Raw genomic sequence first — 15,781 nt, 5'->3', positions numbered from 1 at the left:
ACCAATCATTCAAACGGAGATTGTCGAGGAACCAACCATTAAATCAGAATCCTCTAGTGATTCAGATTCAACAAATTCAATCATGGAGAATCTGGAACCTCTAAGTATGGAAGACCGAATGCGAGCTAAACGCACTGGCCAAGGTCACGCAATTACTCAACCAGACATTAATGCACCAGATTATGAAATCAAAGGACAAATCCTACACATGGTGACTAATCAATGCCAATTTACTGGTGCGCCGAAGGAAGATCCAAACGAACATCTGCGTACCTTTAATAGGATCTGTACACTATTTGAAATAAGAGAAGTGGAGGATGAACAGATATATCTCATGTTATTTCCCTGGACTTTAAAGGGAGAAGCCAAAGATTGGTTAGAATCGTTACCTGAAGGGGCGATTGATACATGGGACGTTTTAGTTGAAAAATTTCTTAAACAATTCTTTCCGGCATCTAAAGCCGTAAGACTTCAAGGAGAAATTGTTACGTTCGCACAGAAGCCAAATGAAACTCTATATGAAGCGTGGACAAGATTTGAAAAGTTATTAAGAGGATGTCCGCAACATGGTTTAGACACTTGTCAAATAGTACAAATATTCTACCAAGGATGCGACATCACTACAAGGAAAGACATCGATATAGCAGCTGGTGGTTCCATTATGAAGAAAACAGCAACTGATGCCTACAAAATTATTGATAACACTGCTTCCCACTCACATGAGTGGCACCAAGAAAAAGATATCGTTAGATCATCTAAAGCAGCTAGAGCCGATTCTATCCATGACTTAGATTCCATTTCTGCAAAGATAGATTCTGTCGAGAGACGAATGGAAAAGATGACTAAAGATATCCACTCAATACGAATTAGTTGTGAGCAGTGTGGAGGACCACATTTGACAAAAGATTGTCTCAGTATTGAACTAACAATGGAACAAATAGAGAATGTTTCATACATAAACCAAAGGCCTGGAAATAATTATCAGAATAATTATCAACCGCCAAGACCGATCTACAATCAAAACCAGAATTATAACCGAAATGTTCCATACAACAACCAACAAGGTCCTAGTAATCAACAAGTATCCAATAATACTTACAATCAGCAAAGACCTAATTTTCAAAACAAACCACCACAAACCGATGATAAAAAGCCAAATTTAGAAGACATGATGTCAAAGCTAGTTGATTCTCAAACACAGTTTTTCACATCTCAGAAACAAACCAATGAATAAAATGCTCAAGCATTTAGAAATCAACAAGCTTCTATTCAAAATTTGGAACAAGAAGTAAGTAACCTAGCAAGATTGATAGGTGAAAGAAAACCGGGAAGTCTACCAAGTGATACAAATGCTAACCCCGGAAATGAAACAGCTAAAGCCATTACCACAAGAAGTGGTATTACACTTAAACCACCTGAAATGCCTGTAATTTCTGATGAAGCTATTCCTACTCCACAAGAACCACAACCCGAACAAGATAAGGAAAAAGAACCGGTAGTTGAAAAGGTTAATGAAGATAACACAGTTAAGGCTAAACCTTATGTTAAACCATACCAACCACCACTTCCTTACCCGAGTAAAATGAGAAAAGAGAGACTTGAAGCCGAGCAATCCAAATTTTTGGATGTGTTTAAATAGATAAATGTAAATCTTCCTTTCATTGATGTGATTTCAGGAATGCCTAAATATGCTAAATTTTTTAAAGATATAATCACAAATAGAAAGAAAATGGAAGAACTCTCGGCTGTTACTATGAATGCTAATTGTTCTGCAGTGCTTTTGAATAAGATACCAGAAAAATTATCAGATCCAGGAAGTTTCACAATTTCATGTTTTCTAGGTAGTCTTAGTTCAATAGAAGCATTGGCAGACTTAGGTGCTAGTATAAATTTAATGCCGTATTCATTATATGCTAAACTAGACCTTGGAGAATTGAAACCAACACCAATAAGCATACAACTAGCCGATAGATCAGTAAAATATCCTAGAGGGATAATGGAGAACATGCTAGTTAAAGTTGATACTTTAGTATTTCCAGTAGATTTTGTTATTCTGAACATGGAAGAAGATTCTCGAGTACCTCTCATATTAGGAAGACCATTCTTAAACACGGCTAAAGCAATAATAGACGTGTTCGGTAAGAAACTGACCCTAAGTATAGAGGACAAAAGTGTTACCTTTTCAGTTAACAGAGCAATGCAACAACCACAATCTGCAGATGATACATGTTATTATATTCAAACTATAGATTTACATGTAGAATTGTTAGAAGAATTTCCAGAATTACAAGGAACAGGAGAATGTTCTTTAGGAGAAGGAACTGAACCAATTGATGAAACTGAAATATTAGCTACACTTATGACTAATGGATATGAACCAACAACAGAAGAAATTCAAATGCTAAAAGAGGAAGACAAATATCGATATAAATCATCGATAGAAGAACCACCGACATTAGAGTTAAAGCCACTTCCAAACCATTTGGAATATGCTTATTTACATGGTGAATCTGAATTACCTGTAATAATATCGTCTTCTCTTACTGAAAATGAAAAATCTCAACTCATTTCTGTGTTAAAAGCTCATAAACTAGCTATTGCATGGAAAATTCATGATATTAAAGGAATAAGTCCTTCGTATTGCACATATAAAATCCTTATGGAAGAAGGTCATAGAACGTATGTGCAACGCCAACGAAGACTAAATCCTAATATGCAAGATGTTGTTAAGAAAGAAATTATTAAACTACTAGATGCAGGTTGATATTGCTCTAAACATACATATTATTCGACGCAATATCACTTATATTTCATAAGTTTTTATCATCTACAAAGACATTCAATGCACATTTCACGAGAAAAACGACAAAAGTGGATAAGAGCTTACTATTTGAAGATTCGACGATAAAACGATAGTTTTAACCAGATTTATATCAAGAAACGTTTATCCGAATAAAAGTACAAGATAGATGAAGAAAAGAGTTCAAATGTAAAGTGCCAAGTCAGAACACGTCAACACGGGATCAACAGAGAACGAACGAAAAAGAAAAATAAAGAAAATTGCTGTTTACTCTTACACGAATAGTGTAGGTCTACACGAATAGTGTAGAATATCTACTCTTACACGAATAGTGTAGGTCTACACGAATCGTGTAGAATATTTACTCTTACACGAATAGTGTAGGTCTACACGAATCGTGTAATGTTAGGCCAAAGTCACTGTTCGGATATCCAGAAGGTCGGCTGCTTTTTGGTTTTTAAACATTTCTTTTGACTCAATTGAAGACAGCAGGATTTCAACAAGTCTTTTTGACCAACTTTCATGTTTATAAAAGGAGTACGTTCAGAGATACAAAGACACAAAGAACATATTTTTCATACAATTACTATACACACATATTATCATTCTGTAATTTTTTAGTTCAAGGTTAAAAATAATTGTAACATTAAGGGGGTATTGTTCGTGATTAAGGGTATTATTGTACGCGTGAAAGGGGTGTTATTATTGTAATTTTTCTACCATTTGAAGTTAATGCAAGTGAAGATATTTTAGTAAGTTTACTCTGTTAAAATTAGCGTTGTTATTATGTTTGCATATCTATATTTTTATGTCTCCCCTAGTGTAATGAATAGCTAAATTTCCCTAGTGTTTGCTTAAATGTAGAGCCCCTAGTGAAATGGATTGTTACCATTAGTAAAGTTAAAATGTAACTTTAGTATTTTTAATATTGAGCCTAGTTAAAAGAACCATTTTTATGTAATTAGGTATTTAACCCTTGCCACTTAATTTAGTAAATGTAAATAACGAAAGTTATATTTATTTACCTAAATTAAGCTTCAACATTAAAAATGATCTAGACGAATTTATGGATAAGTTATTGACACCAATTTAGAAATAAACTTCGGTGGTTTGGGTGATATCAATAAATTATATGAAGGTGAAATTATAAAAAGGGAAACCGTTATAATTTGGGTGTTGGCGAAGGTCAAAACTAGGCTAGGTCTCAATTTAAATGCTTAGGGAATAGTAGCTTTCTAAAAAGAATCCAATGAAAATTAGATTTTATTTAGTTAAGTTGTAACTTTATATCTATTCGAGAGAAAAATGTAAAGTTTGATACTAGAACATTTTAATAGGGCGTAAAACTTAAAACAATCCATGGACCTAGGGGTGACACAATTAAGTAAACACTCCCTTTTACCTCATTTATACTTCTTATAAAAGTTTTATCATTTTTATTTACGAATACTATTTTTAAAATATAAAAAGAAACCATAAAAATATTTCTTTTTTCGAACAGTTAATTGTCACATAATTTTAGCCGTACACGAATCGTGTAGCCTCACACGAATCGTGTAAGACCTGGACGCGGCTACAGTACCAGTAGGTCAAAAATTAGGGTTTTTAATTAATTAATATTATATAATTAGGTTATTAGTTATTTTTATTATATAATTAGTTTTAATTAGTATAAAATACTAAAATACATGTTTTAATCTTAAAAATTAGTATTTATTATAGGTTTATAAATTGTAACTAGTTTATAGTTAGTAAATTAATTAATTTTCCTTTTAATTTGTATTAGTTTTATTAAAAATGTCATTTAGTTAATTTAATTAAGTTTATATAATAATTGCTTAAAACAAAATTCTAAATATATAGTTTCATTAAAAATTACTATTTTACTAATTACCATTTAGTAACATAATTAATGCATCATAATTAGTTTATTTTCATTTAGTACCTTTTTAAGTTAATTTTTGTAATCTTGTAATTTTATTTAGTAATTTAGTTTAAGTTATTTTCTTTTACTGTTATTTTACAATTGCCTAATCCAAAATCCCCTTTAATTAAGTTTGACATCAAAGACTATTAAAAACCATTAAACACTCCATCTCCCTGTGGAACGAATCGGATTTACCAACAAACTAAACTACACGGATAGGACTAGTTGCCTATATATATGTGTGAAATCAACCTGAAATCAATAAAATACCACATATACAATAAATCAATTCGTGTAACAAAACAACTCAAATCCGTTCATAAATAAAGGTTACGTTTCCGCACATCAACTTTTTGGCGCCGCTGCCGGGGAGTTGGCAGTTAAATAAATAGATAATTTTTCTGATTCGTAGTAGTAGTTGGATTTGTACGTGGACCGGGTTGTTGGATCACCAATTTTATTGGTCAATAGAAGGATCCTGCCCCTCTGCTGCATCTTTTGGCTATTCAAAACGTGGGCAAAATCAGAAGGAAAATCTGTTGTTTAAGGGTTTTTATCATTGTTTTTATGTTATTCGATCCTCTCGAGGAAATTCATTTCCAAGAAAGTTCAAAGTTTTTGAATAAATCCTTTAATTCTTTGTACAATTTCCCAAATTGTATGATCCGTTCAATCCTAAACTCGTTAAACTTAATCCAGAACCTCAAAGAATTAATAAAGGACAAAAACAACAAAAAGAAATAGGAAGTACTTTTAAAACACCGAAAAACACTAAAAAAGGAGAAACAAATAGGTAACCCTAGATAAACCTTTAGTGAAGTGATCTCATAATAGAAATTAATGTATGAACTTACGTTCCTCCAACGCTGAATTAACTCCCTCACATCCTGAACCCGAAAGGAAATTCCACGAACGCTTAAGAGCTCAAGAAGTAGAATCTCTTGCTAAAAATTTAGAGTCACTTTTCTTAGAATCCGACTCTGAACCAATAATTCAACCAATCATAGAGCCGATTATTAAAGAAGAAGAAGAAATGGCTGATACAAATCAAACGATGGAAGCATTAATGAAGGCCACAAGAAAAGGTCAAGGCCACGCAATCATCCAACCCACGATGACTGATGGCTTTGAAATAAAAGGTCAATTTTTACACATGGTAACTAATACATGCCAATTCGGTGGAGCTCCAAATGAGGATGCTAACGAGCATCTTCGTAAGTTTGTAAGCATTTGCAAACTATTCAAAATTAAGGATGTCACCGATGATGTCGCATGTTTAAAAATCTTTCCATGGTCATTAAAAGATGAAGCTAGAGATTGGCTAGACTCATTACCTGAAGGCTATATTGAAGACTGGAATGATATGATGGACAAATTTTTGTCAGAATTCTTTCCTGCTTCAAAAGCAGCAAAATTACAAAGTGATATAAATCACTTTAAACAAAAGCCTAATGAAACTCTTTATGAAGCTTGGACTCGATTCAATAAAATGCTTCGAATATGTCCTCAACACGGGTTGAGTACATTCCAAAAAGTCTGTGTATTTTATAAAGGAGTCAATGTTGCAACTCGAAAAGATATAGATGTTGCAGCCGGAGGTTCAGTTATGAAGAAAACACCTGAAGACGCTCACACAATCATTGCTGATTTAGCCTCCCATTCTCATAACTGGCATCAAGAAATAGAATTTTCTAGATCATCAAATGTTGCTAGTATTGAAAGTAATGATGAAATTGCTTCTTTAAAAGTTCAAATAGCAAATCAAGCAAGGCAAATCGAGAAAGTAACCAAGGAAATGCATTCTATTAGAGTAGGATGTGAACTATGCCAAGGTCCCCATCTTACTAGAGATTGTGATCAAAGTACAATGGAAGAGCAAGCAAATTTCTTAGGTTACTTACGAAAAGGTGAAATGAACTTCAGTGATTTTCCAGCTATAGAAGCAAACAACCGAAAATATCCTCCTATAAATAGCTATCAAGTAGGAGGACCTTCAGGATCAAATAATAATAACTATCAAAATAACAATAACTATCAAGGAGGAAATCCAGGTTACCAAAATAACCGGAATTTACCAAATCAAAATCAAAGAAATGCACCACCAGGTTATAATCACTTAAATAACCGAGATCAACCTCAACGAAATTATCAAAATAATTTCCAACCCAATCAACCACAACCTCTAGCACTCATGCAACCACAACCATTAGCAATTATGCAACCTCAACCCGAGAGGAAATCTGGTTTAGAAGATCTCTTAAGAGATTTTATGGTTAAGCACGAGCAAAATGCAGAGCTCCAAACTCAGCAAATCCGAAATCAACAAGCCACGATTCAGATTTTAGAAAGAGATGTTGGAAGGATCTCACAGTTACTAACAGAGAGACCACAAATAGCAAGTAACCTTCCGGTTATACTAAAGAAGAATGATACTCAAGCTCCAGCATATTCACAAGTGAATGCTATTTATAGTTTCTGTGAGGATGAAGCAAGTTTCAAAACACCGGAGCATAGTCCTATTTTTACTCTTGGGTGTGAAGATGATGATGAAGAGTGTGATGAGTTTATATTTTCCGATTTATCCAATATGACGGATTACACTCCTTATCAAGAGATGGATGGTACCCGAGCTGAAAGTGTGAAAAGTATAACATGTGAAGATGAAGAGATCCGAGTTGGTGACATAACTCCCGAGTATGCTGATTATTTGATGAGGCTGATGTCGGGAAATCATGCGGAAGTGCAGAAAATTGAAACCACCGAGCCTTCCGAATTTAGGGTTGATGATGATTTGAAGATGATCAAAGAAGACGCGGAAGATACGGTGAAGCAAGCACCTAAAGTGGAAGACTATAAAGAACCCATTCCATACCCGCAAGCACTTGCATCCGAAAAACCAAAGGAGAACCATTGTAAGCCTTTAAATACGGATAATATTTGTGTAGATGTACCTTTGGTTGATGTTATTTCAGGTATGCCAAACTATGGGAAATTCTTGAATGATTTGATGGCAAAAGAAGGAGTGTGTGAGCAAGCATCATCAGCATTCCTTGAAGCAGAATGTGCTGCTATTATGAAGAAGAATGAATTGCCACCTAAGTTAGGTGATCCTGGACCGTTCATAGTACCTTGTAAGCTTAATGAATCTGAAATTCTTAGATCATTAGCTGACTCAGGTGCAAGTATAAATCTCATGCCTTATTCCATTTACTCTCATTTGAACTTAGGTGAACTTAAACCGACCAATTCAGGCATTAGATTCATTGATCAGTCGGTTAATAAACCTGTAGGGATTGTTGAAAACTTAGTAGTAAAAACAGGTGAACTTGAGTTTCTAGCTGACTTTGTAGTTGTAGACATGAAAGAAGATAAGTTTGTACCTATTATTTTAGGTAGACCATTCTTAGCAACTGCAAGTGCTTTAACAGATTGGAAAACAGGAAAACTAGTTTTGAAGGAAAGAGGCAAGAGTGCAACCTATCAAACTGAGTTTAGTATGAACCCTCCACCCACACCGATAGTTTCAGTGAATATTGTTGACAATGTCAAACCCATTAGTCAACAAGCTAAGTGTGGGGAGGGTGATGAGGAGAAACTAGATAGTAAACCGCCCAATGATAGTGTTGTTGAGAAAACCATGAAAAAGTTATACGGTAGGGTTAGAAATGCTATGTCGAAAAAAGATGAACCTTTGAGAGAGAGATTGGTGTCAAACTTATCAAAATTTGAGAAAGATAAGTTAAAAAATTTAGTTAAAGAGTCAAGATTTTCGGACTCTTGGTTATTGTCAAAAATTAATGGCGAGAATGGTTGCGGTAATGGTTCTATTGGAGTAAAGAAGGGTGATGTTTATCACCCCGACGTTAGTTAAAATTGGGGTGGAGTCGCGTGAACGACTCGCTAATAAACTTCACAAATTGTAAATAGTCCCATTCGTGTGTCTCGTTTTTATTTTAAATTCCTTTTTATTTGTATTCTTCATATACTTGTTTTAAAATTTAAAAATGTTAATCTTTTTAACACAAAAATAGAGTGTTTTTATTTTATTTTAAATTTGTTTTCGAAAAACATTAAAAACTTTAACTTTTAATGGATTAAATTTTATAAATTGAAATTAAAAATGTATAAACGGATTAAGATCAGGTATAACAACCGAATTTCCGTTACAAATATAAATCTATAAAAGATATTTTAAATTTAATTGATTATAAGTTATAAAAAAATATATATATATAAAAAGAAAAAAAAAAAATTTAGTTTGTAATAACATAATTTTTTGGTGTGTATTGAAACTTATTATGTTTTTATTTTTTATATTAGCAAGAAAATATAGTGTGGGGTAAAAAAATGTGTTGTACGATTGAATTAAAATCCCATATTTTGTGTGTTTTTAACATGGTTTTGACAGGTACAGACGAAAATGCAATTAGACGAAACGAAACATCAAATTACATTGTGATACAAACATTGGATATAATCATAGGTAAAACAATTTGAAAATCCAAATCGGTTAACAAAGGAAGTTCCAATTACTCTACATTTTTTGTCCTCTCAAATTTATACATTATTATCTGATTTTATGTAATGAGGGCATTACATAATCTTAAGTGTGGGGTGGAGATATATAAATTCTCGAGAACTTATAAGTTATTGGTTTTTATGAAAAATTTGAAAATTTTTAAACAAATGTATCTAATCAATTTTTAAGGTAACTACGAGCAATTAAAGATCAGGTGTAAAAACCGAAATTGTTGTCTCCATACATTAAAAATATATAAGTTTATTTGTTTAAAACTTATAAAAGAAAAACCATTTATAACAAGAATTTATAAATCCTTATATTGAGAACCATTTATCACATGTTTCTTTGAAGTTTATTGCAGATATCATTGCTAAGGAACGTATAAACCTGAATATTCCATTAAACACGAGTAATAGAGGATGAATCAAGTCCATCCCGTAAGGAAGTAAAGTCTTCCGAATTGACACACTTGCTAACTTATGTTAGAAGATGTAGTCCAGAACAGCTGTAGGTTGACGAAAAATCTTGAAAAGTCATCCCTAAAATCGGCTGGAAATCCACCTAACCTCAGCATCAAACAGGGTTTTTGGTGGTCAGACTTATCCTAACCATGAGATGGATCTGTCTCGTACAATGGGGGGGCACAATGCAAATTAGCTTTTAAAGACTAATGAATCTAATCCCCAGATGGATGATCTCCGTAAAGATCAACTGCATCTATGTTTGACCGCGGTCAACATACATATGCCATAACAAATTGAGGTGTGCAAACTCATGGTTCACCGATGATATTTGGACACGATATAATTTTGTTCTAAAACTTATGCTATTTTATGAATTATATTTGTGTAAAACTATTTTTGGACATTTGGCTTCAAGTTCCATGATACTACAATCATGGGGGCGAATAGCTTGTTAATCGCCGACTGAGACTTCGGTTTTCAGTTACCCTCAACCGGAATTTGAGGTTAAAACCGGAAAACGTGTCTAGTGTAAAAACTAGCATGACATTTTATAAAATCATAAAACGTTTTCACAAGGTCCAATTTTCCCTAAGGATCCAAATTTTTAAACCCTAATCACGAGTTTCATGTTTGTTTCTGTTGTCAGAATTTCATTTCGTGTGGTGTGCGTGTGATCCAATAAATACTGTGTTGTGTAATATATTTCATATATCGTGTGTTTCATTTCGTGAAGTGTGTGTTGTGTGATCTAAATGTTCGATAAGAAAGATATATAATGTTCTAACTCTGTTAAAGGATGCAATTGCTTGAGGACAAGCAACGTTCTAGTGTGGGGTATTTTGATATTGCTCTAAACATACATATTATTCGACGCAATATCACTTATATTTCATAAGTTTTTATCATCTACAAAGACATTCAATGCACATTTCACGAGAAAAACGACAAAAGTGGATAAGAGCTTACTATTTGAAGATTCGACGATAAAACGATAGTTTTAACCAGATTTATATCAAGAAACGTTTATCCGAATAAAAGTACAAGATAGATGAAGAAAAGAGTTCAAATGTAAAGTGCCAAGTCAGAACACGTCAACACGGGATCAACAGAGAACGAACGAAAAAGAAAAATAAAGAAAATTGCTGTTTACTCTTACACGAATAGTGTAGGTCTACACGAATAGTGTAGAATATCTACTCTTACACGAATAGTGTAGGTCTACACGAATCGTGTAGAATATTTACTCTTACACGAATAGTGTAGGTCTACACGAATCGTGTAATGTTAGGCCAAAGTCACTGTTCGGATATCCAGAAGGTCGGCTGCTTTTTGGTTTTTAAACATTTCTTTTGACTCAATTGAAGACAGCAGGATTTCAACAAGTCTTTTTGACCAACTTTCATGTTTATAAAAGGAGTACGTTCAGAGATACAAAGACACAAAGAACATATTTTTCATACAATTACTATACACACATATTATCATTCTGTAATTTTTTAGTTCAAGGTTAAAAATAATTGTAACATTAAGGGGGTATTGTTCGTGATTAAGGGTATTATTGTACGCGTGAAAGGGGTGTTATTATTGTAATTTTTCTACCATTTGAAGTTAATGCAAGTGAAGATATTTTAGTAAGTTTACTCTGTTAAAATTAGCGTTGTTATTATGTTTGCATATCTATATTTTTATGTCTCCCCTAGTGTAATGAATAGCTAAATTTCCCTAGTGTTTGCTTAAATGTAGAGCCCCTAGTGAAATGGATTGTTACCATTAGTAAAGTTAAAATGTAACTTTAGTATTTTTAATATTGAGCCTAGTTAAAAGAACCATTTTTATGTAATTAGGTATTTAACCCTTGCCACTTAATTTAGTAAATGTAAATAACGAAAGTTATATTTATTTACCTAAATTAAGCTTCAACATTAAAAATGATCTAGACGAATTTATGGATAAGTTATTGACACCAATTTAGAAATAAACTTCGGTGGTTTGGGTGATATCAATAAATTATATGAAGGTGAAATTATAAAAAGGGAAACCGTTATAATTTGGGTGTTGGCGAAGGTCAAAACTAGGCTAGGTCTCAATTTAAATGCTTAGGGAATAGTAGCTTTCTAAAAAGAATCCAATGAAAATTAGATTTTATTTAGTTAAGTTGTAACTTTATATCTATTCGAGAGAAAAATGTAAAGTTTGATACTAGAACATTTTAATAGGGCGTAAAACTTAAAACAATCCATGGACCTAGGGGTGACACAATTAAGTAAACACTCCCTTTTACCTCATTTATACTTCTTATAAAAGTTTTATCATTTTTATTTACGAATACTATTTTTAAAATATAAAAAGAAACCATAAAAATATTTCTTTTTTCGAACAGTTAATTGTCACATAATTTTAGCCGTACACGAATCGTGTAGCCTCACACGAATCGTGTAAGACCTGGACGCGGCTACAGTACCAGTAGGTCAAAAATTAGGGTTTTTAATTAATTAATATTATATAATTAGGTTATTAGTTATTTTTATTATATAATTAGTTTTAATTAGTATAAAATACTAAAATACATGTTTTAATCTTAAAAATTAGTATTTATTATAGGTTTATAAATTGTAACTAGTTTATAGTTAGTAAATTAATTAATTTTCCTTTTAATTTGTATTAGTTTTATTAAAAATGTCATTTAGTTAATTTAATTAAGTTTATATAATAATTGCTTAAAACAAAATTCTAAATATATAGTTTCATTAAAAATTACTATTTTACTAATTACCATTTAGTAACATAATTAATGCATCATAATTAGTTTATTTTCATTTAGTACCTTTTTAAGTTAATTTTTGTAATCTTGTAATTTTATTTAGTAATTTAGTTTAAGTTATTTTCTTTTACTGTTATTTTACAATTGCCTAATCCAAAATCCCCTTTAATTAAGTTTGACATCAAAGACTATTAAAAACCATTAAACACTCCATCTCCCTGTGGAACGAATCGGATTTACCAACAAACTAAACTACACGGATAGGACTAGTTGCCTATATATATGTGTGAAATCAACCTGAAATCAATAAAATACCACATATACAATAAATCAATTCGTGTAACAAAACAACTCAAATCCGTTCATAAATAAAGGTTACGTTTCCGCACATCACAGGTATAATTTATCCAATCTCTGATAGTCCATGGGCAAGCCCAGTTCAATGCGTGCCTAAGAAGGGTGGCATGACTGTCATCACAAATGAAAAAATGAGCTTATTCCTACGAGGACCGTAACAGGATGGCGTGTTTGTATTGATTATAGAAAATTAAATGACGCCACCAGAAAAGATCACTTTCCCTTACCTTTCATTGATCAAATGTTGGAAAGATTAGCCGGAAATAGTTACTATTGTTTTCTTGATGGTTTTTCTGGATATTTTTAAATTCCAATAGCACCCGAGGACCAAGAGAAAACCACATTCACGTGCCCTTATGGTACTTTTGCTTACAAACGCATGCCATTTGGACTTTGCAACGCCCCTGCAACCTTTTAAAGGTGCATGATGGCGATTTTTCACGACATGATAGAAGAATGCATGGAAGTTTTCATGGATGACTTTTCAGTCTTCGGTGATACATTTGAATCATGTCTAGTTAATCTTGAACGAATGCTTATTAGATGTGAACAATCAAATCTAGTTCTTAATTGGGAAAAATGCCATTTCATGGTTAAAGAAGGAATCGTTCTTGGACATAAAATTTCAAACGAAGGAATTAAAGTGGATAGAGCTAAAGTAGATGTAATTGCTAAACTTCCACATCCCACCAATGTTAGAGGAGTTAGGATTTTTCTAGGGCATGCCGGTTTTTACCGATGTTTCATAAAAGATTTTTCTAAAATTGCCACTCCTATGAATAAACTCCTAGAAAAGGATGCTCCATTCATCTTTTCGGACGAATGTATCAAATCTTTTAATATTCTTAAAGAAAAACTCACTAATGTGCCGATCATGATAACTCTAAATTGGAATCTACCATTTGAACTTATGTGCGATGCAAGTGATTTTGCAATGGGAGCCGTTTTAGGACAAAGGATTGAAAAACGATTTCAACCTATTTATTATGCTAGTAAGATGTTACAAAGAGCACAAACGAATTACACAACTACTGAAAAAGAACTCCTTGCCATTGTCTTTGCTTTTGACAAATTTCGTTCATATCTCGTTCTAGCAAAAACGGTGGTCTATACCGACCATTCTGCTCTTAGATACCTATTTTCGAAACAAGATGCTAAACCACGATTAATCCGTTGGATCTTACTCTTACAAGAGTTTGATATTAAAATCCGAGATAAAAAGGGAGCAGAAAATCTCGCCGCTGATCATCTTTCTCGTCTAGAAAATCCCGAATTAGAAGTTCTAAATGAATCGGCCATACAAGACAACTTTCCTGATGAATATCTATTGATGATAGATTATAATGAAATTCCATGGTTTGCAGACTATGCAAACTACTTAGTATGTGGATTCCTTGAAAAAGGGTTGTCGTACCAAAAACGAAAGAAATTCTTTAGTGATATAAAACACTATTTTTGGAAAGATCCACATTTGTTTAAAAGTTGTCCCGATGGAATAATACGCCGATGTGTATTCGGAGATGAAGCTAGTAAAATCTTAAACCATTGTCACACAGGACCAACAGGAGGGCATTATGGGCCTCAACTCACAGCAAGAAAAGTTTACGATGCTGAATTCTATTGGCCTACAATTTACAAAGACGCATACCTTCTTTGCAAATCCTGTGATGCATGTCAAAGAGCCGGAAAAATAAGTCAACGTGATGAAATGCCACAAAATGTCATTCAAGTATGTGAAGTATTTGACATTTGGGGTATTGACTTTATGGGTCCATTTCCAAAATCTCATAATAATCCCTACATTCTCGTTGCCATTGATTATGTATCTAAATGGGCGGAAGCACAAGCTCTCCCAACTAATGATGCACGAGTTGTAGTCAACTTTTTTAAAACGTCTTTTTGCTAGGTTTGGAACACTGAAAGCTTTAATAAGTGATCAGAGTACTCATTTTTGTAATAATCAACTTGAGAAAGTTCTCAAAAGATATGGAGTAACTCATAAAATCTCCACCGCTTATCATCCACAAACAAGTGGACAAGTTGAAAATACCAACCGAGCTTTAAAACGTATTCTACAGAAAATCGTAGGATCAAATTCGAAGGAATGGTCCATGAAATTGGAGGATGCACTCTGGGCTTTTAGAACAGCATACAAAACTCCAATTGGAACCACACCTTTTAAACTCGTTTACGAAAAAGCATGTCATCTTCCAGTAGAAATTGAACACAAAGCATTTTGGGCTTTGAAGACATGTAATCTTGATTTACATGAAGCCGGACGTCTACGATTAAGTCAATTAAATGAATTAGAAGAATTAAGACATGAAGCATACGAAAATTCGTTAATCTATAAGGAAAGAATGAAGAAATGACATGATAAAAGAATTAGAAGTTCAAAAGAATTTAAAGAAGGAGACAGAGTTCTTCTTTTCAATTCACGATTCAAGCTATTTCCTGGAAAATTGAAATCAAGATGGTCTGGACCATTTATAGTCAAAAGAGTTTTCCCATACGGAACAATAGAGTTAATAAATTCAAATGGGATTGAATTTAAAGTTAATGGTCACAGAGTTAAACATTACATACATGGTCCGATGGAAGTTGACAATGAAGTCAATCATAATTTCACCATACAAGAAAACCTTCAAAATGAAAACATAAATATGTTATCAACAACATATGAAAAATTAAAATTGGAAAATAGGGAGGATTCAAATTGGAGTGATGAAGAAGAATTCTTATACAAACCTCCCATTCCTAGAAATGAAGAAAAATGTGAACAAGAAGTTCAAATAGAAGTGAAAGAACCAAGAAAAGAACACCCAAAAAAGGTTTACAAACCAACTCGACTTACTAAAGCAGGAGACCCGGGTGAATTTATCATTTCTTGCTTGCTTAATGATGGTGCTGTATATAATGGACTCGCAGATTTAGGAGCAAGTGCAAATAT

General features: G+C 33.0%; 1 non-coding gene across 1 annotated transcript; it reads right to left on the bottom strand.

The window, feature by feature from the left end:
- Positions 1 to 466: 466 nt before the first annotated feature.
- LOC139873995 (small nucleolar RNA R71) lies at positions 467 to 573 on the bottom strand. Its single transcript, XR_011767701.1, has one exon. It is a non-coding gene; the product is annotated as a small nucleolar RNA R71 (small nucleolar RNA).
- Between the last annotated feature and the right edge of the window lie 15,208 nt (positions 574 to 15,781).

This window comes from Rutidosis leptorrhynchoides, chromosome 10 (genome assembly GCF_046630445.1).
Source record: "Rutidosis leptorrhynchoides isolate AG116_Rl617_1_P2 chromosome 10, CSIRO_AGI_Rlap_v1, whole genome shotgun sequence".
NCBI classification, from domain to species: domain Eukaryota; kingdom Viridiplantae; phylum Streptophyta; class Magnoliopsida; order Asterales; family Asteraceae; genus Rutidosis; species Rutidosis leptorrhynchoides.
The sequence above is the reverse complement of the archived record's forward strand: the minus strand, read 5'-3'. Positions and strand labels throughout refer to the sequence as shown.